Source organism: Hylobates moloch, unplaced genomic scaffold (assembly GCF_009828535.3).
Source record: "Hylobates moloch isolate HMO894 unplaced genomic scaffold, HMol_V3 SCAFFOLD_12, whole genome shotgun sequence".
Classification (NCBI taxonomy): domain Eukaryota; kingdom Metazoa; phylum Chordata; class Mammalia; order Primates; family Hylobatidae; genus Hylobates; species Hylobates moloch.
In genome coordinates, this window is record NW_026652287.1 from 4,887,975 (window position 1) to 4,913,833 (window position 25,859).

General features: G+C 39.7%; 1 long non-coding RNA gene across 1 annotated transcript; it reads right to left on the minus strand.

Annotated features, from left to right (window-relative positions):
- Positions 1 to 8,198: 8,198 nt before the first annotated feature.
- Positions 8,199 to 25,198, minus strand: LOC116479665 (uncharacterized). Its single transcript, XR_004251030.1, has 3 exons — positions 25,084 to 25,198; positions 12,874 to 12,967; positions 8,199 to 10,010 (listed from the first exon to the last, which is right to left on the minus strand). It is a non-coding gene; the product is annotated as an uncharacterized LOC116479665 (long non-coding RNA).
- Between the last annotated feature and the right edge of the window lie 661 nt (positions 25,199 to 25,859).

The following is a 25,859-nucleotide window of genomic DNA, read 5'->3' on the forward strand; positions in this document are numbered from 1 at the left end:
AAATCAAGAACAAGACAAAAATGCCTGTTTAGATCACTTGTATTCAATATTGTACTGGAAGTTCTAGCCAGTGCAATAAGGCAATTAAAAGAAATAAAAGGCACCCAGATGGAATGGGATTAGGGAAACTGCCTTTATTTATACACCATATAGAGAGTGGAAAAACTCCATGTATATATATAATATATATGTATTATACTTTAAGTTCTAGGTTGCACAGGATGTGGGTTAACTTGGTGATTATTCAATGTGCAGTTGAAAAAGCTGTATATTCTGCTCTTCTTGGGTGAACTATTCTATAAAGGTCAATTAGGTTCATTGTTAGTGTTGTTCAGGTATATTATATGCTCACAGATTTTTCCATTAGGCCTATCAATTTTGGGGAGGAATACTGAAATCTCTGATTATCATTGTGGGTTTGTCTACTTCTAGCAGTTCTATCAGCTTTTGCTTCATGTATTTTCAAGTTCTGTTAATAGGAGCGTAAATATTGAAAGTTATTGTAGCCTCTCAATGCATTGACTATTTTATCATTTTGAAATAAACTTTTTTATCTGTGATGATATTCTTTGCTCTAAAATTTACTTCGTGAGATAGTAATGTATCAATTTTACTTTTCCTTGGTTCAGTGTGAGCAGGAATTTTTTCCATTTTTTAATGTTAACCTATATGTTTCTTTTTACTAAAGTGGGTTTCATAGTTGAGCCTTCCTTTATATTCAAAATAAAAATATCTGCCTTTTTAGTTGGAGTATTTATACATTTACATGTAATATAATTACTGATATGTTTAGAATTAAATCTATCGTCTTGCTATTTATATTATAGTTTCCTCAAATGTTCTTTCTTCCTCTTTTCCTCTTCTCCTGCCTTCTTTTGGATTAATTGAATATTTTTATGATTCCATTTTATATTCTATGTTTGCTGATTAAATCTTTGTTTTGTTATTATGATGCATTCTTCAGAGTTTAAATTGCACAACGTAACTTATCACAGTATAGTTTTTTTCAATAGATTTAAGGGGTATAAGTGCACTTTTGTTACATAGGTATATTGCCCGGTGGCAAAGTGTGGGCTTTTAGTGTAGCCATCACTTGAATAGTGTACATTATACCCATTAAGTCATTTCTCATCCCTCATTCCCCTCCCAGCCTCCCTTCCCTTTGGATTCTCCAGTGTCCGTTTTTCTACTCTGTATGTCCATGTGCACACATTTTTTAGCTCCCACCTGTAAATGAGAACATGCTGTACTTGACTCTCCATTTCTGAGTTATTTCACTTAATATGATGATCTACAGTTATACCCATGGTGTGGCAAAGGACAATCACAGTATACTTTAAAGCGATTTATACTACTTTGCATAAGTATAAGAAACTAAAATACTGTACTTCTATTTCTTCCCCTAAACCTTTTGCAATTGTTGCCATACTTTTACATAAAACTCACATTACATTGTTTTTGTATCTGTTTTAATAGTCAATTATCTTATAAAGAGATTTATAAGGAGAAATGAGAAAAAAAACTTAGGCACTTGTCCATTCAATTATCATTTCTAGTATTGTTTATTTCTTTGTGGACATCCATATTTCCTTCTGAAATCATTTTATTTTTGCCTAAAAGAGTTCTATTAATATTCCTTGTAGTGTGGGTCTGTTGCTGATAAATTCTTTTATCAGTCTTTTGTGTAAAGAAATCTTTATTTTGCCTTTACTTTTAAAATATTTTTCTGGGGATAGACAATTGTCAAATATATGAACCATGTTTTTTCAGTTTTTAAAATATGCTATCTGACTCTCTTCTTGCTGTGCTTGTTTCTGACAAGAAATGGTTCACATCATTATTTTGTTACTCTGTATCAAATACTTCTTTTCTCTGACTGCTCTTAAGATTTTATCCCTGGGTTTGGCTGATTTGATTATGATGTGCTTTTGTGTATTTTTCTTCATGCTTCTTGTGCTTTGGGTGGGGTTCATGGAGCCTCTTGGATCTCTAGTTTTGATAAAACTAGGTGAAAAAAATTTAGTCACTATATCCTCAAATCTATTTTTTTCTGTCACCCCCTCTTCATCTTCTCCTTTTGGAACTTCAGTTACTCAAATATTAGGTGACTGGGATTGTTTTGCAGCTCACTGATGCTCTTCTCATTTCTCTGTTTTCTCTTTTTCTTTCTTTGTTTCATTTTGGATAATTTCATTCTACTGTTTACAGTTTTAGGTTCACAGTTCTTATTCTGTGATGCTTAGTCTGCTGTTTATTCCTACCCAGGGTATTTTCCATCTCGGAGATTGTGGTTTTTATCTCTAGAAGTTTTAATTGGGAGAGATAGGATTTTCTACATGTTAAAACACTTGTATCTATTCATCGCATATGTAGATATGTAGATTTCGACATATATGCATGTAAGTATATGCAAATACATGTATGTATACAGACAGTTTTGGTCCTATAGTGTTTCAACTTAGGATTTTTTTAACTGAACTATGGTGCAAAAGCAATATTTATGCAGTAGAAACCATACTTTGAATACTCATACAGCAATACAGTTTTCCACTTTCAGTGTGGTATTCAATAAATTACATGAGATATTGAACACTATATTATAAAATAGGCTTTGTGTGAGATAATCTTGCCCAACTGAAGGCTAAAGTAAGTGTTATGAGTATGTGTGAAGTAGACTAACCTAGGCTATGATGTTCCATAGGCTGGGAGTATTAAATGCATTTTTTACTTATAACTTATGTTGAGTTTATCTGGATATAACTCTGTTGTAAGTTGAGGAGCATTTCTGTCTGTCTGTGTGTGGGCGTGTCAGTGTTTATGTGGGGGAGAGAGGGAAAGAGAGGAAATGGCTTTATTTACCTCTTGGAACATATGAAATGCAGTTATAACAACTTCATTCATGTACTTGTCTAGTAATTCTAACGTCTGCGTCCGTTCTCTTTTGTTTCTGACTGATTGGTTTTTCTCTTTATTATGGTCATATTTGTGTGCTTATTTCCATGCCTAATAATCTGGATCAGATGCCAGACACTGTACAGTTTACCTAGTTGGGTGAGGGTTTTTTGTTTTTTTTGTTTTTTGTCATTACTAGAAATAATCCTGGCTTTTGTTCTGGGATGCCATTATATTTTATGAAAATAGTTTGTCAGTTTTAGAACTTACTTTTACAACGTTTTAGTTGCAACTTCAACAGTGCTCATTGTAAGTCTAATGATTCACCCCTTCTTGAGTGAGATCCATTCTGCACTCTGTGTAATACTCCATGAAGCATGAGGCTTTCCGTTCTTGCTGACGAGAACAACGACTACACCTGGCCCTGAATACGGTTATTACAAATTATTTCAAGTATTTCTTTCCTCTGGCTTCAGGGGGTTCCTCACATTCCTCTGCTGACCAGAATTCTGTTTCATGTTCATTGAGGCTCCTCTGAAGAATGTGGGAGTTCTTTCTCTCTCTCAAGAGAGTGGGGCTCTCTCTTCTTCAGTATGATGTCCTCTTGATTCTGGTCTGCTGGTCTCTCAGAGTCCTCAAATCAAAGAGCTTTCTTTTTCCCTGTACCACAGCATGAATACTCTCTTGGGGCCGTGAACTAGAAGCATTGTAGTATCCATCTAGTTTGTCTTCCATCCCTCAGGGATCAGCATCCCTTGTTGGCTAATGTCCAATGTCTTAAAATCTATTGTTTCAAATATTTTTATTTCTAGACTTCTTTTTTTTTGTCTGTATCATGTGGGTGGGTAAAACCTGCTCTCATTACTCCATACTGATTGAAAGTGGAAGTGTTCCTACTCTTTTGTAAAGTAAAATTTAAATAAATGATTTTAAATGGAATTATATATATATATACAGTTGATATAAAGAAAAAGGCACAAATCATAGGTGTAGAACTCAACAATTTTTTTACAGTTAACATGCTGGTATAACCACCACCAAAATTAAGACTTACTATACTACTGGCCCCCAAGAAAGACCCCTTTTCAACCCTGTAAGTCACCACCACACCCAGAATTAACTAACTGCTATACTGACTTTCAGTGATCATTTGGATGTGTTTTTTTTTCTTTGTATGAAATGCTTATTCCAAAATTTCCCAGCATTTCTATTGAATCTCCTCTTTTTAAAAAATATATTTATAGTGTTTCTACAGCTTGCCTTTTCCTACTAGTATTTTTGTTCCAACAGTTATATTGAGGTATTATCGACAAACAAAAACTGATATTTTTTATGCGTGCAGCATGATATTTTGATATTCATGTGCATTGTGAAATGACCATAGTCAAGCTAATTATTGGTGTTTGTTTGTTAAGTAAAACTCTCCAATTTAATGTAGCTACATTGATTTTTTTCCTTGAAGTTTTTTACTTTCCATGAACTAATTAGAAAATATTTTCCTGACCCAATGTCATAAAGAGAGTCTCCTATACTCCTTTCTAGAAGGATTATCATTATATCTGTAACTTCTAGAAGTGCAGGAAATTTAGAGTTTTGTGTATAACTTTTAGATAAGTCTCAAGAATCATTTTTTGTCTGTATGAATATTCATTTGATCTAGCACCATACATCTAAAGAATGATTCTTTCCACCACTGTACTATGGTGTCACTCTTGTCATAAATCAAGACAACCATTAACTGTAATTTTCATCTCCCTGAAACTATGAGACTGCTGAAAGCTATGTTTAGCTTTTCAGTCTTTTAATGAGGTTTCTCTGCAGGTTCTTTGCTTCTTTCACTGTGCAAATAAGGCATTCTCAAATGCCTTGAGTTGAGAAGAATCTCTGAGTTCATTTCTGTTTTTCCCATTTCTCTTAGATCTTCGTCTTTAAAGTTCTAGCTACCTTGATGACCATGAGCTCCAATTTTTATTTCCTTGTCCTTGAGAGGCTGCTGAGAATGCTACCTTGCTTCTGTTTTATGCTAGGATTTCTACTGAGATTCACAGTCCCCCATCCCATCACACTTAAGCTGGTAAGTGCCTAATGGATAAAGGTTGTGCAAAACAGTAGCTGACACCAACCGGGCTCCTTTATACCAAGGTCTTTGTCACTCATGGCCTCCTCCCCTTAGGGTTCTCCAATGTCTTGAAAAAGGTAGCTTAGGCCGGGCGCAGTGGCTCACGCCTGTAATCCTAGCACTTTGGGAGGCCGAGGCAGGCGAATCACGAGGTCAGGAGATAGAGACCATTCTGGCCAACATGGTGAAACCCTGTCTCTACTAAAAATACAAAAACTAGCCGGGCGTGGTGGTGTGTGCCTGTAGTCCCAGCTACTCGAGAGGCTGAGGCAGGAGAATTGCCTGAATCCAGGAGGCGGAGGTTGCAGTGAGCTGAGACCGCATCATTGCACTCCAGCCTGGCAACAGAGCGAGACTCTGTCAAAAAAAAAAAAACTTAAAAATATTTTGGCTATATGCTTTTAGTTTCTCTTGTTGGGAGATTTGATTGGCTGCAATCTTGAAGGCACACCTTGGAGCAATTCACTTTTCGTCTTTTCCGTTATGTAACCTTTTACTCACTTTTTCGTATCATATACTGCCACCATTTTTGGCTTAGACACAGTCACGAACCTCTGAATCTTCCCAAATGTAATCATGGAGCAGTGGTCTACACAACTCATCTCAGACAGTGTATTTGAAGATTGAAACCAAATTCACATTTATCTGAGTACAGCTGTAAAGTGAGTAGCATTAGGATACACATCATGTCTTCCAGCATTCGCCTGAAGGTGGAGACAGTGAAACCCAATGAGTACATTTGTTAGTTCCCAAAGGAGAGTTTTCGCGATTATCTGAAAGAAATCTTTGATTGTCACAGAAAATAAACTTTAAACAAGGGCTGATTGGAAGGCACGGAATGGGGAATTCAATAGTGATTAATACAATCAAAATATTTTTTTTTGTTTGTTTTGTTTTTTTTTGAGACGGAGTCTCGCTCTATCGCCCAGGCTGGAGTGCAGTGGCGCAATCTCGGCTCACTGCAAGCTCCGCCTCCTGGGTAAAATATTTCCTGTGACAATATTTCTGGGGTCTAGAGAGATGCCATTTCAGTTCTCAAGGGTTTATTTCTGCTAGCTTTCAAAGGGCATATGAGCCACAATATGAAAATTGTAGTAGTATATGTCATGGTGTCCACATCCCATTCAAGAGTCATCTTTGAGGATCTGTGCACATGACCTCACATCTTAATGGGAGAGCAGCAATGACAGGTCTGCTTCTCTGGAGGGTGCGCAGCCCCAATTAGGATTTGTCTGTGCTTCACATGCCAAGTCATCAGTGTTTGCCAACCATATTACACACAGGCATCCGTTAAGTTTTCTACAGTGTCATTGTGTTTAAACTGTGGGTCTTTTTCTTTTTACATATGTCCCTTGTAGATAGGCCAAAAGAAGTAACAAAAAGATCACTCATAAACCCATGACATTCTTGAATTTTTGAAGTATTCCTTTCCAACATTTCTTTCTATCCTTGAATGATAATGTATTTTTTCGCATGCGTGTAATATATTTTTCTTTACTTATCTTCAGTGATATATTCTCATGAAAATAAACAAACATAAATCATGCTTTGCTTCCTTACTGAGGTGGAAAGCAACCAGGATGACTGCTCCTCCCTTGCCCCCACCTCAGTTCCATCTCATACTGTTTTCCTGTTACTCACGACATGCCAGCTGCACAGGAACCGGTTGGTTCCCTGAGTGCACGAGGACTTTCTTGTGCTATGCATGGCTGGTTCCTCCTTTTTTTTTTTTAAGTCTCAGAGTCAGTGCCTCCTCTGAGACCTTCCCTGATGACCCCTATGGAAAATAGGCTTTCTCTTTTCTACTTCTTATCACAGCTCCCTTTTCTTTATAGAGTTACTATAGTTTGTAATTATTTAGCTTATTGACTTATTATCCACCTTTCCCACTGGAAAGCAAGTATCAGTTACTCAGAGGCGAGGCAGGCATTTTTTTAAACCATTGTCTCCCAGGGCCAGCTTGGGAATCTGGGAACAGGGCACAAAAAATATTTGTTAAGTGAATGAATTAAATGACTTGGTTTTAATAACTGTATAATAAACTATTGAATGTGCCAGGAGTGGTGGCTCATGCCTGTAATCCCAGCACTTTGGGAGGCTGAGGCGGGTGGATCACTTGAGGTCAGGAGTTTGAGACCAGCTTGGCCAACATGGTAAAACCCCATTTCTACCAAAAATACAAAATTAGCCAGGCGTGGTGGTGCATGCCTGTGATCCCAGCTACTCGAGAGGCTGAGGAAGGAGAGTCGCTTGGACCCAAAACACAGAGGTTGCAGTGAGCTGAGATCGTGCCACTGCACTCCAGCCTGGGCAACAAGAGCGAAACTCCATCTCATAAAAAAAAGTTCTTATTAAATCTATTGTTGGCCATTTATGCTGATGCTATTTTCTATCATTGTAAATATAAACAGGTTTCCTGGCTGGATATAGCTGAGCCTCACATCGGTTATGTTACAGATTTGGTAACACACACTTCACAGGGAGGTGGACTTAGGGGGATATTGTGAAATGCTGTCCCAAGACATAAAGGGGCTGTTGATCCCCTGGACCTACAGAAAAACTGGCCCTAGGATGTAAAATCTCAAGGCGTCTCAGAGAAATTGAAGGTGATTAAGGTGACACCCATAAGCCCCTCTAGGGGTCCTGGAAAATGCACGGGTGGACCAACCTACACAAGACTAAAACTTCTTGCTCATTAAATGCATGGCATCTAAGAGCATCTCTCTGTAAAAGTGACCCCATTTGTTGTAGGACTTTCTTTTTAGTTCAGCTAAAAGCCAGGTTCTTGTCACACGGCCATGAAAGATGAGGCTCACAGACACCTTGAAGGGTGAGAAAAATAAAATTTATTGGGCGAAAAGGAACAATAAAAAAGGAAAACAGGGACTCTCAGCAAAGCGGGAATTCTGCTAGCCAGTTGCCTGCCTCACAGATGGAATCCCCAGTTCCACCCCAGAACAGGAGAGGCCAGGCTCCTTCCTCCTGCAAATGACGCGAACTTCCCGAGGCCGCACCCCAGCGCCCACTCCTCCCAGTGCGCACGCCGGACGGAGGTTCTTCCGGGGAGCCCTTTTTACTTGGCTGCCTCACGTTCATCCTCACCAGCTAGCGAAATACAAAATACACACAATACAGAGCAAATTGTGAGATGAGTATCAGTGAATAAACTGCTGTGCAGACATCTCTTGTATTTGAAATGTTTGTTATGAACCCAATTCAAGCTGGCTTAAGCTAGAAAACAAACACACACCCACCCAACAAGAATGTGTTAAATGTCATAACTGGAAAGGAGTGCATTGGCTTTAGAAATGGCTTCGTTGAGGTACTCGAGGGGCCTCATCAGGATTTTGTTCCCCAAGGTCTTTATCCCACAGACATTTATGGGCATCTCCCAAGTGACATTCTTGGTAGCAGAGACACAGCGGTGCACATAGAAGGTCTGTCTTCCTCAAGCCAAGACTCTAGTTGACGGTGAGAGATGCCAGGAGTCCATCCTAGGTTCACATGCTCAGCCCTACTATTTTCTGTGACAGATACATTTTTAACTAGGTTCTCTCCGTGTGGTGGTACCCTACCTTTTCAAGCTCATATCCTTCCAACAATACATGTAATTAAAAAGAGACCTTATTTCCACAGTTATATTAACGTTCTGGGACATCCCTGGCTTAGAATTTAACTGATTCTTATTCTCAGCTTTGAACAGATTACAATGCAAAACAATGAAATTCACTAATTCTTAGAACTGACACTGGGGCTGCTCTCTGAGCAGAGGAAGGCATTAGCCCCACCTAAACACATAGATGGAGAGTGGGCAAGAGAGACATTCCCAAAGGGAATTTGGGTGCCAGTAGCAGAAGGAACAACCTTTCCAGGGCAGGCAGAAGCAATAGTTAACTGCAGCATTGAAATTATTTCCTTAGGATATATTCTTAGCAGTGACATATGAATGCATAGTGTAAATATATTTTAAGACTTCTGATAAAATTGCTAATTGTCTTCTATGATGTGTCTATTTGTTTTTACACTCACCCCATGCATGTGTCTGTGTGGTTTAAGTGGTGTAAGATGTTAAAAGTACTTAGGGTATATTAAGTTGATTTCTGATCACTGAAGACTCTCTTTTTCTGTATAGGTGATAAACTAATACTATTAGTCCATTAGTTCACATTTCAGTTACAGATAAAATGAGATCCTAGTATTAGCTTTCGGGCAGATACACACACACACCACACACACACACACACACACACACACACACACACACAGAGAGAGAGAGAGAGAGATCAGCTTTGAAGAAGACTGAATTCTGTCCCTGCACAAACGAAGCCTCAAATTGTTCCGTCCTCTGCTGCAATAGCATTAATAACTCACAGGTAACATGGCCATACTCTTCTGTTCTCCCTGGTAAGAAGATCAATACCAAATATTTGTGTTTTTTGAAAAACAAAAAGCCTTCTCAGGATTAACAATGAAGCCAAATAGAAGGGAATTAAAATTAGAAAGAAATAGCAAAATCCAAGGTTAATGCTTTGATGTCAAAATGACCACCAGATGAAATGACACAATGCATCTGTTTTCAAAGTGGTAAACTCCTTCTGAATTTCCAAACCACATTTCCACCCAGCCTGCACTGCCTGTGCTTTGACATATCTCTGACTGTGATGACCATGATCTCTTGTAAAGGATTTTGCAGCAACTCTCTCATTATGGTGTCATCTTGAGTATGGAGAAGAAGGGAAAACAAGCTGGTCCTCCTGACTGTGGTTCTGAATGTTGACACAGAAGTTGATAGATCAGGAATTGCCCTGCTCCAGGAGGGGGGATCTCCAAGGGCAAACTCCAAAGTTTGATGAATGTGATGTTCAGCCCCTGCAGAACCTTGCTTGTTAGTGTTGCCTCTGCAGTCTCATTTACTGTCTGTCTTTTCCCTGGCCCTGACCTTGAAACTTCTGCAAGGCCACTGAATTTGCATGTGTGCATCACCTGGTCTCCATGGCAACTGCAGAAAATCAGAGCAGAGACAAGGGATTCAGCGTCCACTTGTTAACAGTGCTTTCTAACTAAATCAGGGCATTTCAGCCTTCGATCCATTGACATTACAAGTCAGATGATTCTTTGTCATAGGGTCTTTCTTGTGCACTGTAGGATTTTTAGCAACATCCCTGGCCTCTGCCGGCTAGACGTCAGTACCATTCTCTAATTGGGATAACCTCAGTAGTCCCCATACATTGCCAAATGTCTTCTGTGGGAAGAAATCATTCCCAGCTGAGAAACACTTAACTAGGTCATTGGAACATAGAACCAAATTGGATGGGGTGTCATATAATGTATAATTTCTTTACATTTTAAAAATGACCTTATTCTGAAATTGGTTCTGGTTGCCACAGAGAAATGAGCAAATATCTTCTTAGCAGGCACGTCGTGAAGACCTAGAAGGAATTCCAAACGGTGACCTCAAATGTGTTATTAACTGAGACAGTACTTACACAATTTATAAAGTATTTTAATATTTTTCTTTTATATGCCTCTTATAAATTATTTTTTTAAAAAAAAACTTTGAAATGTACAAAGTGGCTCATGCCTATAATCCCAGCAACCTTAGGAGGCCGAGGTGGGAGGATCGCTTGAGCCCAGGAGTTTGAGACCTGCCTGGGCAACATACTGAGACTTCGTCTCTAAAAAAACTAAAACCCAATTAGCCAGGTGTGGTGGCATAAGCCTGTGGCTCGCAGCTACTTGGGAGGCTGAAGTGAGAGGATCACCTGAGCCTGGAAGGTGGAGGCTGCAGCCTTGGTCACACCACTGCACTGCAGCCTGGGTGACAAAGCAACACTCTATTTCCAAATAAATAATTTTTTTAAAAAGTCAAAAATAAAAAACACTTCCTCCTCTACAAATTCTTCTAGCATGCTCATGCCTATGCTTCTGAGCTTTTTGTACAATTTAAAATTACACATAGATGGCCGAAAGGCTTAGGACAGGTCTTGTCTGTTCCTTGAATAAGCCAAGGAAGTGGCCTGTTCCTCTGCTATTTCTTCTGCCTCAGATGCTCCTCTGCAGATACCTGCGGGCTCACTCTCTCCAATGAGAGTACAATTATTCTGTCCTAGTAAACCTTCCTTCCTCAGAGATGGCTTCCCTGATTCCTTAGAGGGTCACTGCCTATCTCTGTGCCATCTCTTTTTCTTTGCACTGCTTTTCTTTCCTTCTTAGTATCCAAAGTGACTATCTAAAATGGTATGTGTATTCAATTATTCATTTTATTATCTGTCTTTATTGTCTTCCCTGCATAGGAAAGTTCATTTGTCTTTTTTGTTCACTTCTGTATCTTCAGGAACTAGAACCTAGGCCTAGGCCACAGTGCTTTAGAGAAAGACTGCAGAGCACATACTTGGTGGCGTATGTGCCATTATCTCATTCTGTGCCCATGGCAGACATTGCTGATCGTTCAACACACTTCTCCACTAGATTCACAAACAATATCAGAGTTCTTCTTACTGGTGCTGCCACGGTTTTGGAGCTAGCTCCTGCTCAATTTAAACACGATATCACCCTCCTTACTCCAAGACCAACTGCCTATCACTTAAATAAATTTGATTTACGCAAATAGGGTTATTAAACAAATTCCCATTCACCTCTCTTCTCCAGATGACCAGGTAAGAAACGTGGCCAATAGATCCAGGGAAACATAGGCTGCCTGTTTGTGTTTGAATTCTAGCTCCAGTTCTTCCTACATGTGCAACCTTCAGGAAATTACTTTACCTTTCTGTGATTCCGTTTCCTCAGTTGCAAAATGAGGATAATAATAACGCCGATTCCAAGGGGATTGGTGGTGATTCACTGAGATAGTGAAGAATAAGTCTGTAGTAAAACACACTAAGAACGTGGCCTGGGAGATAGTAATTATACGTACGTGAGTGTGCGTTGTGTGTTTTACTACGATTATCTTTTTTTTAAATTAAGTTAAAGCCGAAAGCTATGGATGAGTGTTTCTTTTAAATTAACATCACTGTATTACCCATACAAGGCTGTTCTCTGCATTTAGGTGTAAGCACTAGCCATTTCATGGTATAAGTTGTAGAAAAGTGAACTTGACTTTTTTAGCATAACCCACAGCAAGAATTACATTTTGTGTTAATGACGTATTATGTGATCATACACATTCAAAACTCAAAGAGAAGTTTCATAAATTTGTACACACCCTTACTACCTATAAGGTGCTCTGACATTTCTTACTCTGTCCTCTATTCTGTTCTGTTTTAGCCTATTCTGTTTTTTAATAGCTGGTTCCAATCCATTAAACTGATTTTGTGCCACTGACACAGAGTGAGCAGTAGTTTGAAAGCCAGGGCCCTCTGGAAGGCAGACCCTGCTCTGGGGAAACACTGCCTGTTTTGCATATGCATTGCTGAAAACAGGCACTGCTGGCTTAGGAGTAGGAGACTGGCCTTTCAAAGTTGTCCAAATGTGCTCCTATTTAAGAACAATGCTAATTGCATTGGCCAGTCTCAGAACAGAAATAAGTCAACGAACAAAATAAAATGCAGTGCATGAAATTTGCAGTAAGCTCACTCTGAAAAAATTCCTGAAATAATCTCGGTTGTAATCATAAAATTGCAAAGGCCATGAGACAATGTCTTGGCCCAGCAGCTGAGCTCTGCAGGTTCAGAGGTTTCAGGCCCCACGTTGGGACTGCTTCCACCAGAGGATTCAACAATGGTTTTACCCAATTGAAGGATGAGACAGCCATCGCTAAATGAACAGGCAAGAAAAGAGCGCCTCTGCTGGCTGGGGGTGGAAATTACCAAATTTCCAAAAGGAAACTGGGTTCGTGTTTAGTACACAGAGCAAGGAGGACTCACTGGAACCCAGTAATTTATTGATCCTGATGTCTCCTGGTGCTTCCATGCTCACTGGTAAAGACTGACAGATCAGATCAAGGATCCTGGGAGGGAGCTGGGGAGGTGTTGTTCAAAGGATACAAAATTTCAGTTAAGCAGGAGGAATAAGTGAATGAGGTCCATTGCACATGACAACAAGAGTTAATCATATATTGTATTCTTGAGAAATGCTGAGAGAGTAAAGTGTTTTCACCACAAAAATGAGGACAATGAGAGGTAATGAATATGTGAATTAGCTGGATTGAGCCATTCCACAATGTATATATACTTCAGAGCACCATAGTGTACACAGAAAACACAAACCAGTTTATCTGTCAATTAAAAAATAAAAATCATTATATTAATTTCTTAGTGAAAATCAAAGCAACAATCAAAAGTAGGACTATTGAAGATTCAGATTCTTTAGAAATGAAGGCTTGATACTCCACCAGATAAGGAATCTTGACTAATTGATTTTTTGGCTGAGAGCAAGAGAAGTAGGGAAATATGGGATGGATCCCAAGAGAATAATGGCACATGCATATACAAGCAAAAATGAGTGTTCTATGCTTTTGCGTAGTTTCTCTTTCCTTGTTATGTGTGTTTGTTTTCATAAATAATAATTTGTATTGTCATTTTCTCCTTCCCTTTATTACTTTACATACAAATTATATGCTATTGTTATACAATTTAGCTTTCAGATAACAGAATAGTCACTGGGACCCTAAGTTTGAGGAGTATCTAATGCAACCAGTGATGGTGCAATGACTTGAGGCCTGTTTTTCCCCATGTTAGGGAAGGGGCGGGGCTGCATATCATGTATAAAGGATGCTTGTAAAACAGGGTCATGTACTAAGAAGGGTAAAAAGCAATCTGAAGAATATAGCAGTCACAGATGTGGGGAGCAGGCACTACCTCTGGGACTGAAGGGGCATGCCAACGACAGAAGAGACTTGGGAAAGGGCCGTCTCCAATTTGAAATCAGACTCTTTGGAAAGGATGTGGCTCTGAACCCAGGTAGAGAGGTTCGGTGAGGTACAACAGGCTGGGCCTGGCAAGCAAGACACCACCCACTGGGGCATCAGCAAAACTTGTTGGACGGATGTACTATTCAAGCCCCACGCATTATGGCAAAGAAGCTGCTCACTGGAAGAGAGTTTCCTGGTGACTACTTCCTTGTGGGAATAAGAAGGAGAGTATTGGGATCAGGAGGAGAAGCACAATCCTTTTGTAAGTTGTTCCAGCTAACAAATGCGCAATGTTTACAAAGTTCAGTCCCAGTGTCACAGAGGAAATCGAAACGGATGGGTTTGGAACTGAAAGTCAAGAACTCGATAACTGGTCCAGCCTCACCTGTGGTAAGCCAGCTTCCCACACACCCATCTACACATATTTCGACTTCTTTAAGACCATGAAAAAATGACTCTATGTTTCCATCTACTGATCAATCAGAACATAATTGGAGGGAAGATGACTTGTATTATCTGCCTCCTGAGATAATGCGATAAAAGAAGTACAAGCCCTCTCTAATCTACTCCTCCCCCCAATACTATTGAGCCTCAATATTTAAAAAATCCAGTTTACAGAAAACATGGGGATGTAAGAATATGTTAAAGATGCCATGATAACATAATCGGCTTCTGTTGAGGGCCCTCAAGACCACCCTCCATCTGGAGTTTTCCTGGAAAGTTTCGTAGGGCTAGCATATAGTTGTGCTCATGACTCAGATTTGTAACAGGGATGTGATAAGAATACACACTGGATCCCAGGGGTCAAAGACACTGGCAGGGTCTGCAGGAATCTCCATGTCGGCTTCCGGTGCTCTCTCCCTCTTATGAGGGTCTCAGAATCCATTCTTCCCCCAACTATGAAAATGTAGCAACAGGTAGGCCATGTTTCTGCCCAAAGAAGCCCATTAGAGACTCAGCACCCAAGGTTTTTGGGAGCTGGTCACATAAAGATCTTCTCCCAGGCACATACCAAAATGCCAGACTCCCAGAAGAAAAGCAGGTGTTCAGAATAAATCATATTGTTTGAATAGTCCAGGCATAGTGAACTAGGCTTACCATGGAATGGCAGGCACATTCCCAAAATCCAAATTCCTAGACATCAACCAAGGGCCGACTTGCAAAAACACTTTTCTATGGAGAGTAGTCTCCGTCCTGCTATGCGAACTCATTTCTGCACACAGCCCAATGTAGAATCTGGAAAATTCTATTGGAAAATTATTTTTATAAGAAAACAAATAAATGGCATGGATAAAGAGGAAAAGTTCAAGAAACTGTAAAAACTTAGAAAGGATTTATGGAACACACCAACCAAAGAAAATATCTGGATCTTGCTTTGTTTGGACCTTAATTTAAATGAACTCTAGGCAGACATTTTTAAGGTAGCAGGGAAGTGTGAAGATAGATTGGTATTGAATACTATGAAATGAATATTGCTGACTATGATTGCATTATGTACAATCATGTATCTTAGTTACTTAAAAAGAGTCTCTATTAGCAATACATACCACCATATTTACAGATAAAATTACTTGAGGTCTGGGAATTTAAAAAATAATAATCTTGCTTTGTCGGTGATAATAATGAGAAGTATTAGTGGAGATAAAACAAATTAAACAAAATATTGATAATTGTGGAAAAAAAATTGTTTTTTTTTGAGATGGAGTCTCGCTCTATCTCCCAGTCTGGAGTGCAGTGACCTGACCTCAACTCACTACAACCTCTGCCTCCCGGGTTCAAGTGATTCTCCTGCCTCAGCCTTCTGAGTAGCTGGGAATACAGGCATGTGCCACCGTGCCTGGCTAATTGTTGTAATTTTAGTAAAGACAGGGTTTTGCCATGTTGGCCGGGCTGGTCTGAAACTTCTGACCTCAGGTAATCTGCTTGCCTCAGCCTCCCAAAGTGCTGGGATTAGAGGTGTGAGCCACTGTGCCCAGCCTAACAGCGGAAAATCTTCAAGGAGTACAGGGAGATTAGTCATATCATTCTTTCTATATTCATGCATGTTTGAAAACTTCCATATTTAAAAAGGCTAATGTAAGTAAAGATAGATTTTGTTTCTTTTTATGTGTAGCCCATAGAACCCACAATTAACCAAAAATGTGAAAGCGAGAATAACAGGGTGACAAGAAAAAGTTAGCTTTTCATTAAGAAGTTACCTGTAGATTACAAGGTAGACTAAATGTCGTCTATCTCCTGGCATTCGTAGGCATATTTTTGGCAGGAGCGAGAAATCTGATCTTTACAAACGATGTTGTTTTACCACCCCTTCTCTTTGTACTAGCTTCCTGGTAAAGGTTAATTGATTTACCTTTTCAAGAATTTCTTTCTATACACACGCCTCTGTATCTTCTTTTTTTAAAAAAAAGAACAATATACGTAAAAGTGAAAATTAGTTGTGACTTTAAGATAATAATTCAGATTTTTGTGGTTCTGTGTGTTTTCATCTGAACTCACTTGACTTAGGCTTTTGATTGGAGTGCTGTTTGGAATAGGATCAAGAACATACGGGCAATTAGGTCGGGCGCAGTGGCTTATGTTTGTAATCCCAGCACTTTGGGAGGCCGAGGCGGGCAGATCACTTAAGATCAGGAGTTCGAGACCAGTCTGGCTGACATGGTGAAACTCTGCCTCCACTAAAAACACAAAATTAACTGAGTGTGGTGGCACATGGCTGCAATTCCAGCTGCTCAGGAGGCTGAGGCAGGAGAATTGCTTGAACCTGGGAGGCGGAAGTTGCAGTGAGCCAAGATCGTGCCACTGCACTCCAGCCTGGGTGACAGAGTGAAATGTTGTCTCAAAAACTAAACAAACAAACCAAAAAAAACAAAAACAAAAAAACGAAAACAAAAAGAACACATGGGCAATTGATGTGGAACAGCTCTCGCTCACTTACCTCCCTAATTAGTTTTCACTTGCTGCTTTACCAACAAATTAAAGTACAGCTCCCATTCAATAATATTTGGTTCCTTCTCATGTCCAGCGCAGACATCAGCACTGGGTGTTAAAGGTTATCAGGCAGTCAGAAGCTCAAAGACATCCCAGCTTATTGAAAGAGGAATCTTCAAATAAACAGCAACAGCAATGTACTATTGGGTTCTTCTCATAAAGCTGACTGGAGAGAATGGAATAGGAGATCAAGAGAAGGACGGCTCAGTTCTATGAGAAGTAAAGAAGCAAAGAGTATCAAGAATGTAGAGAAGGGGAAGGTTGTGTGCAATTTTTCTTTGAAACAAATTTGGTTATCTTAGCCCAGAATAGAATTCTATTGAAAGAAAAATAATATTGATCACAGCATCAAAGGTAAAGAGAAAAAGCTGGCTTTGGGAAACACAGAAACTGAATAGGAGCTAAGAAGATGTATTTGTTGCCACAGCAACAAATGGGTAAAGCAGCTCCAACTGTTTTCAGCCTTTCTAACTCAAGATTTACATTTCTGAGGAGAGCATGTGCATGGCCCAGATTCCTCCCTTACCCCTCAGCCAAGAGAGCATTGGGTATTTTGATTGACAGCCCCAGGAAGTTAGTACATCAGACAGGGTTGGGGTGGAGGGGAGGATGGACGCTGGGCAGGTGAACGCAACACATGTCCCTGTAGTCAACACAGATGATTACGCAGGGATGAAAAGTGGCAACCCAGGCAGCCAGAGCTGTATACACCATGACAGAGACATGAGGGACTGATGGCCTATAAATGGAACAAGCTACATGGAACAGGCTGGGAAGTGTACTCAGTTTTGGATTGCTGTGTGATTACCTCATCCTCAAACATTGCTCTGAGAGGTCTGGTCTGGATCACAGATACATATCTGAAGCCATTATTGAGGGTGTGTATTTTTTCTTGGCTTCAGAAAGGTCATGGGCAGGGAGCCACAGAGTCGACTCAGCCCACTGGAAGGACATAGACTGTGAGTGAGGAAGGAGTTCATCTTCAGAGGAAAGCTGAGGGCTCTTATCAGAAGAAGAAATGGAACCCAGAGAGGAAGAAACAAACAGGACATCACAATTCTCCCACTGGTTCTCAAAATATTCTCTTCCTAGGACATAGGAGGAGAAAACACTGCCCTCCTTAATTAAGAGATGAGGAAATTGAGGTGAGGACAAATGGACATCCCGCATTCCCACAGCTACCAAAAGGTGGAGCTCGGACTAAACCCTCAATCTCATGACTTCTGGGCTGGTGTAGCCTCTATTGATCTCTCTGTGGAAGAGTATTCAGTCAGTCAGTGTGGAAGTGTAGTCAGTCCTCTGAGGCATTTCAGAGGCAACCCCAAACTCTACCTAATGCCACTCTACCCCCAAGCCTCCCAAAAAGAAATAGAAATTGAACATTCCTCTGGGTCCTAAAATGAGACCCCCAGCTCTCTGACAGAAACAGGAATTGCCGAAGTAACAAGGAGGAAAAAACCAACTGATCCAAGGAAGCACCTGTTCCATTAAGAACATCACTTCTGTTGGTTCATTCAGGCCAGAGAGAAGGTCAGTCCCTGGAAATCCAGCTGCACTTTGGACGCTCCACCCGCTTTGTCATGCGCCTAAATCTAGGCAGGGTTCCACATTGTTATTCTGGTCATGAATCCAAACACAGAAAAAATGGAAAACTCCAACCACCCAATCCTGCCTCTAACACGTGTGAGCCATTGGCCCTTGGGCTCATTAAATACATTATTTAGGCCTCGGTGACCTCATTTGCCCATGGGGATGGCAATAGAAACAGTCTCAGCTGCTGTTGAGAAACCCATGCAATAATGTACATGAAACCCTGAACACAGTGGCTGACATAGGCAAATGCTCAATAATGTTGGTTATTACTATTACTGCTATGTATAATAGTAATGATCAGAAACCATCCCAAGACGCCAAACTAAGACACTGCTTAATTATGGCAAGTCTACATATGAAACATTTGGGGCATCATAAATGTGTTTATAAGGAAAATGGAATAATAACACAGAAAAAGTTTATACTTAATACTGACCAAAAAGAGCAGAATTCAAAACTATATGCCAACATGAATAGGATACAATTAAAATGTACAGGGGGAAATTAAGGAAATGGACTAACGTCCACTGTCAATAGATTTAGTTGAGTCCTTTTCCTACCTTCTGCTTTTGCTGTGTCTTTAAGTGTTTCTATGATAACATTTACCTTCATGACAATAGAAGGTTTTAGTGCTTTAGAAAAGCACTACGTTCTCATAAATTTCAATTGCTAATTCTTTATGCATTGGGAAAAATGCAACCCATTTTGGGAAGGCTTCCTTCCCTCATCTATAAAGAACGAGGAGGAAACTCATTCGTTGAAATGGCTCTTTACAAGCTCTTTCTTCTAGCATTCCAAGCCAAGTGATAAGGCAGCTACTTAGGATTCAGGAGTAACAGCATGAGCTATTTCCCCAGAGAACCAGCGACAAAATTTCTATATCAGTTTCCAGTCCGTGAATCTAAGATTCCATAACTACGCCTACGAAAGGGTTTTTCGGGGGAAAGTACATCAGAATAATATTTGATGTAACCATTTACAGTGGAAAAGGGGGAAAATGTTATCCAGGGACTGGAAAAGCATAGGGTGGGGGAAAGCTAACCCCACTCTAATTCCCACTAGCATGTTCTCCCCCTGGTGTGGCTGCATCGTTGTGCCAATGAGTATAATAAATAGAAAAATAAATAATAGATGAAAGGCTATAGTGTCAGGGAAACAGAAGGAGACCTCTCTCACCATAGATTTTCTTAAATGAGCCAGTTCCCACCAGTCCTGAAACTATTAAGTTCTCTGCAGTTTTAACTTGTAAGTATAGCTTGAAAACCCACATAACACATGTGTCCCTTCCAGAGAATTACTAAGGAGTGCACATCATGAATACATAAAAACCAGTGCCAAATGGACCTGTGTTCCGCTGGACTTTAAGGAAACCCCAAATCTGAGCAAATACAAGTTAATGTGCTCCCAAGACTAGTCTTGCTCACAAGCCAGTCTCAGTTAAATAAAGGCTGTTTTTCTTGAGCTGAATGAAGGGTATCGGCAGCTAGGACTGAACGAATAAAGCAGCTGCCATTTCTAGGAGCTCACTGGGTTTGGCTCATGATCTAAAGATTTAACCTGCCTTATCGACGAGATCCCCACAAAAGCCTGATGTGTGTAGGTGAGTGCATGCCTGTGTGTGCGGGGAGCATTATCATCCCTGTTTCACAGACAAAATACTGAATGTACAGAGGTAAATTCAGTAACTGGATGTAACAACAGAAGCCAGAATATAACCGAGGCTAACCCTCTCCAAACTCTATGCTGGTCAACCCTATAGGGATACTCTCATGCATTCTCCAAATTCCATTTATTCCACCAAGATTCCATTTTACATGTGCTGACAAAATATAAGCAGTATTTTTTACATTCATTTGTTTTGAGATTCTCCCATGAAACAGTATCCCTGGGAACAGACTGTATCCTGTCAGGGCAAAGGCAGTGAACTGGTGGTTATCTGGCCCAATGCTGTTTGCAATCACATTGCGTTTGCCTTGCAGAATGTTTAAAAATTTAAAATTAATATCCAACATGTAAAAATAAAATAGCAATATCTAGCCTTCTGTGAAGTGTTAGAAGATTTGTGAATACTGGAAATACACTCCCATTTGCCAAAGATAACCCAGCCCCTTTAGAGCCTCTCTTCCTACTTGCACCCCCGACATGAGCCTAGGGTGAAGCTTCCTAAGACCAGGGTCCAGGTGGCAGGCTCCTTACTCTCTGAGTCCCCTGACTGCAGGGAAAACTGTCATCAAATTCCTCCATCCAAGGACATCTGAGAACCTTCACTGCAGCCCATTGTTTCCCATAGTAATAGTCAACATTTACTCAACAGTAACTGTGTGCCAATACTATTTCATAGAATCTTCACAAAACCCCCATGAGATGGTCAACATTATGATCTATTTAAATGAGAAATAATAGTGATTTTTCCTCCACGACACTGGAAAGCATCCACTTAAATGATACATTATTTTTTGCTCCAGTATTTTTTCTCAACTTTGATTCTACAAGAACTCAGCATTCCATTGTCTCGAATTTTGCACAAACTGAGCTATACTTTGTTATTGTTGCTGTCTTCTTGAGCAGGTATCAGCACCCATGGCTTTAGGAAGAGGGAAAATGAGGAGGAAATCTAATCTACCTGAGTCTAAAAAATAAACATCCGTGAATAGGGACATCGCATTTGACAAGATGGAAAAGGCAAATAAATTTACTCTGGTTATAAAAATGCCATTATTTGCTTTTACTTTAAAATGGCTCTTCAGGTTGTTCAATGTGAAGCAAATAGGCTTTCTCTTTAATGGTTTCTGTCAGAGACAATATGGTGTGAGGTACAAATGATGAACTCATCCCAGGATATCAACCAAGCGTATGTCCATCAGGTAGGGAGGCAGGGGTCCTGGTAATACACTATGTGGAAGAATGGGGAAAATTTATGGAGGACATGATTGGAATCAGTGGATTTAAATTTTGTCTCAATTCCCCTACATCTTATAGTCCTAGGCATGTATATTCTTTATTTTATCCAAAAGATACCAACTTTATATCAACTAACCAATTAATTTACAGGTTAAAGGTTCTATTTAACCTCCTAAAGATGAGTCCCATACAATGAGTGCCTCCTCTTTCCCAGCCCCTGTTCTAAGTACTTAGGATATATTACGTTATGTGAGTCTCAAATACCCAGTGGACTGGGGACTCCTAGTATGGCAGGTAAAGTAAAATCATACAGGTTTTCATTTTTATACCTGCTATCTGCTTTCTAAATGTTCTCTCAGTTGTTTTGTTTTCAACATGGAGTCTTGCTCTGTCGCCCAGGCTGGAGTGCAATGGCACGATCTCCGCTCACTGCAACCTCTGCATACCAGGTTCAAGAGATTCTCCTGCCTCAGCCTCCTGAGTAGCTGAGATTACAGGTGCCCACCACCACACCTGGCTAATTTTTGTATTTTTATTAAAGACTGGGTTTTACCATGTTGGCCAGGCTGGTCTCGAACTCGTGATCTCAGATGGTCCGCCTGCCTCGGCCTCCCAAAGTGCTGGGATTATAGGAGTGAGCCACTGCACTTGGCCATTTGATTCTTATAACATCTTTGAAAGTAGGCATGACCAATATTATAATCACAATGTTATAAAATATTATGCTGGTTTTAGAAAGAAAGAAGGGAACTGAGGCGCCGCAGGGTACTTAGAAGTTTTGCCACTGAAGTTCAGGTGCATTTGCTTCTATTCAATGTCTTTGTTACTATCTGAACAAACATACAGTTGGCTGTGATGTTGAAAATGTCCCGTCATGCACCTACACCGCCACACACAATATGGTGGACCTTGACCTGAGTTCAGAATTGCAGGTATATTAAATGTTAGTCTTCACCATTTAAAGGCAACTGTATTTCCTATGGAAGAGACTACTTGTTTTCTCCCTATGCATTTCCCCCATAAGAATAGAATTTGTGTTTTTTGACTTCATAGGTAGCTGTCCTGAATAAAGTGTACATTACCCAGCACATCTTGGGTCAAGGGAATGTTAGGTGACTAACTAAATTCTAGATGAAAGTAGAAGTGTCACATGACAGCTTCCAAGGCATAGCAAGGACATGCTCTTCCTATGGACTGTAACCTAGTTTTTTATTTGTCTTCTCCTATATACTTTAATGTAGAGGGGGTGTCTGTAGCTGTTACTGCCATCTTGCTAATGAGATGAAGAGGAAAGGAGATCAGGAGCAGAGCAACAATCTGGAAGAAGCCTGGGTTCCTGACGACCTTTAGGTCCAAACCACTATTCCAGCTTCAGACCTCTTTCTTAAGATGTTTTCATGAGAGAGAAACAAACTTCTCTCTCATATAAGCAGCTATATTTTAGCCTCTATTTCAAGTGAACACTATTCTTAACTAATAAAATTTTCAGACAAAACATTGAGACCCACCAACTAAATATTGCATGTTTTGAATATGAGGATGAACAAAACATACCTGTGCCATTAACATGACACCACAAACCTTAATGAGGCTCTCTGTCTTAATATACTTTTAAAAACCTGATTTAGCCAACAACCCACCCTTTTAATATAATGTTACTGTTCGTTTTTGGGTTTTAGGAGGGCAACAGTTAACCCTACCTCATTCCTCTCTGAGTTTGGAACCAACTGAAATAAAAAGAGGCATGTTTATATAAAAATATGAGAAACATAGCAATTTCATTGCTCCTGTTGCTGGTTTGGTAGACATGGTTGGGCCTTTAGTAAAATTATCCTCTACATTGGTCTCAGTAAGTACAGTTTTTCTTTGGGCCCATTCGTATAGAGGACCAGGCCACCTCTCACCTGGTCAAACACAGAGAATCCAGGAACCTTACAAATAAGTCACACATGACCACAATGTTCACATATTAACCTCGCTAGTTAGAAAAAGGAGAATAAATACCGTAAGCATCCTCCATCTCCACAGTTCTTCAGCCTTCATCTGGGTTGAACAAGTAAAGTGGGGAAGGGGTTCAGTTTTGTTTCAACAATCCCAGAAGTGAGAGGCTTCGATGTCATGGTCTCCAGCTGGAACAAGTGGAAAGAAAGAAAAGAGATCTCCTGCTGCTCAAGATAAAGAAGGAATATTGCAGCTAAGGATGGGAGACATAGGGAAGTGATGGTTTCTAACCTGACACAAGGTGGAGAGAAGTAATAAACTAGATGATGAGGGAAGTAATTAAAGTAAAACAAATACATGACATGAGGTTTCCTTAAACACACCCACAAGGAATGTGGGACTTGATTGCAAGCTTCTTGTTCTTTCATGTTATTATTGAACTCATTATCATTATTGCTGTAATTGTAGTGGTGACCCACTTTATTCATTTATTATAAGACATTCCTGAAACCAAAGCAGAAATAGGCCCTATTCTAATACAATATTTACCTGTCATTGTTCTACAGTATCTGTCCCTCTTTTGATGTGGTGTCAAAGTCTGTTTAGGTTATATGGTGCCCATACCCACTGTCATCAGCACCCTTTCATGCTCAATTCTTCTCATCTACATGCACAAGAGTCCATTTCTCTGGGAAAAGGATTGTAGATAATAGACAAAAGGAATGTCTACCAGAGAAACAGATGAGCTTGGCTAACGAAGGAAATGAAAATTGGAGCCATAATGAGCTACTGTATCATAAATGAGCATAAATTATTTTGTCAGTGCTATTTACAATTTTACATGGTGCAGAGCTTTGCAATTATGTCTATTCAATTATGCCATTCAAGGGATCTTTCAATAAGGATTCTTCATTGTGGCCAAACAACGCATTTGGAAGCTTCTGTTGTACATGGGATTCAAATCTAGCCACGAAAGAGTCCATTGCTCTAGAGTCAGAAGAAAACTCTTAGTTAAATGTCAAAATACTAGCAAATTCTTGAAGGAGAAATTTTCAATTGTTTAGGAATAAGGCATAATGAATATGACCTCTCTCTATGATTGTGGAAATTCTGAGTTGAATTCCAAATATCTTTGTGGTTAGGTCAGTGTATTACCAACAATGACAACAAACAATACAAACAGAACAAAATTTGGAAACAAAACATGATCAGAAGATTTTGCAAAGGTTAAAAAAGCCCTACTGAGAGATTTTTTCATAGAATATGTAAATATTTTTATGCGGTTAAAAACATAAGGACTCAAAATATGACTGTAATACTATAATCATTCATAAATAGAATTAAAAATATAAATATCATCAAATATCTAGTCAATGTTCAAATTTCCTTGCATGTCTGAGCTTTTTTAAACCTCTAATATATCATTTGTACATGTTTCATTTTTTTCTTTCCATAGATAAGCATGGCAGCCTTCCAATCCACTTTCTTTTCACCAAACTTAACAAATCCCATAATTACATTCATCCATGTTGTACTATTCACAGCTGCACATCCCATCATGAAAGAGCTTGTTTTTCTGTAGGAGTCAAGCTAAATAACCCAATTGTTAAGACAAAACCAAGCTGAGCTTGGCTTAAAAATTGAATTGTGTTACCAACCTAGTGGAAAGTTCCATTATTGGATTGGAAGAAACACTGTCACCTTTTCAAGAATGAAAGTGAATATTAAGCTTCTAGTTATAGTAGTAGAGGTGAGAGCCACAGCCACTGAGGCAAGAAAGTGAATGTTAGCATTTACTTACCCTATAGAACTTCCAAGGCAATGCTGGGCTTGTTTTACATCTGACTCCTACCCCAGATGTGGATACATTAAGCCTTTGGTCTTAAATACAGCTGGCACATACTGACTCATGATTTCAGATGGTTTCAGGAAAGACCGTCTAGCAAAAGTTGTACTTGGGGGAATCCCTGGCAGAATAACAGATGTAGCAATGTCTAACTGCTTTTGTGATGTAAATTGATCTCCCTATGGCATCAGTGAATCTTCGTGCATTCCTTGCATTGATCAGATAAAACTTACTAGAAATAAAAATAACACACACAAAAACATCTTCAAATGCTGTGTATATTCATTGATTATTTTTTAATTTAAATGCTTCAAACCTGACCTATAAACTTTTTGAAATGTGTTCAGGCAGTAAATACACATACCATCTACCCATGTCCATTTTGTTTCTGAAACTAACCAAACTTATTCTTGCCTCAGGACTTTCCCTTGCTGGGTCCTGTGCCTGCAGCTCCTATTCTTGGCCTGTCTGCTTTGCACCTTCCCTCCTTAGGGGACAGCACCCCCATGTCTTCATCTGGGGAGCCTTCCCTGACTCGCTGTCTTAGGTAGCTCCGTCAATCCCATTCCAGTCTCCCTCCATCAAATTACCCATTTATTATCTTCATAGCATTTTATCATAACCTAAAAATTGTGTTTTTTTATTTGTTTTCTTGCATATTGTCTGAATCCTTCATTGCATGTGACCATGATGAGGGCAGGGAAGTGACTTACATTCACCACGGGATCCCC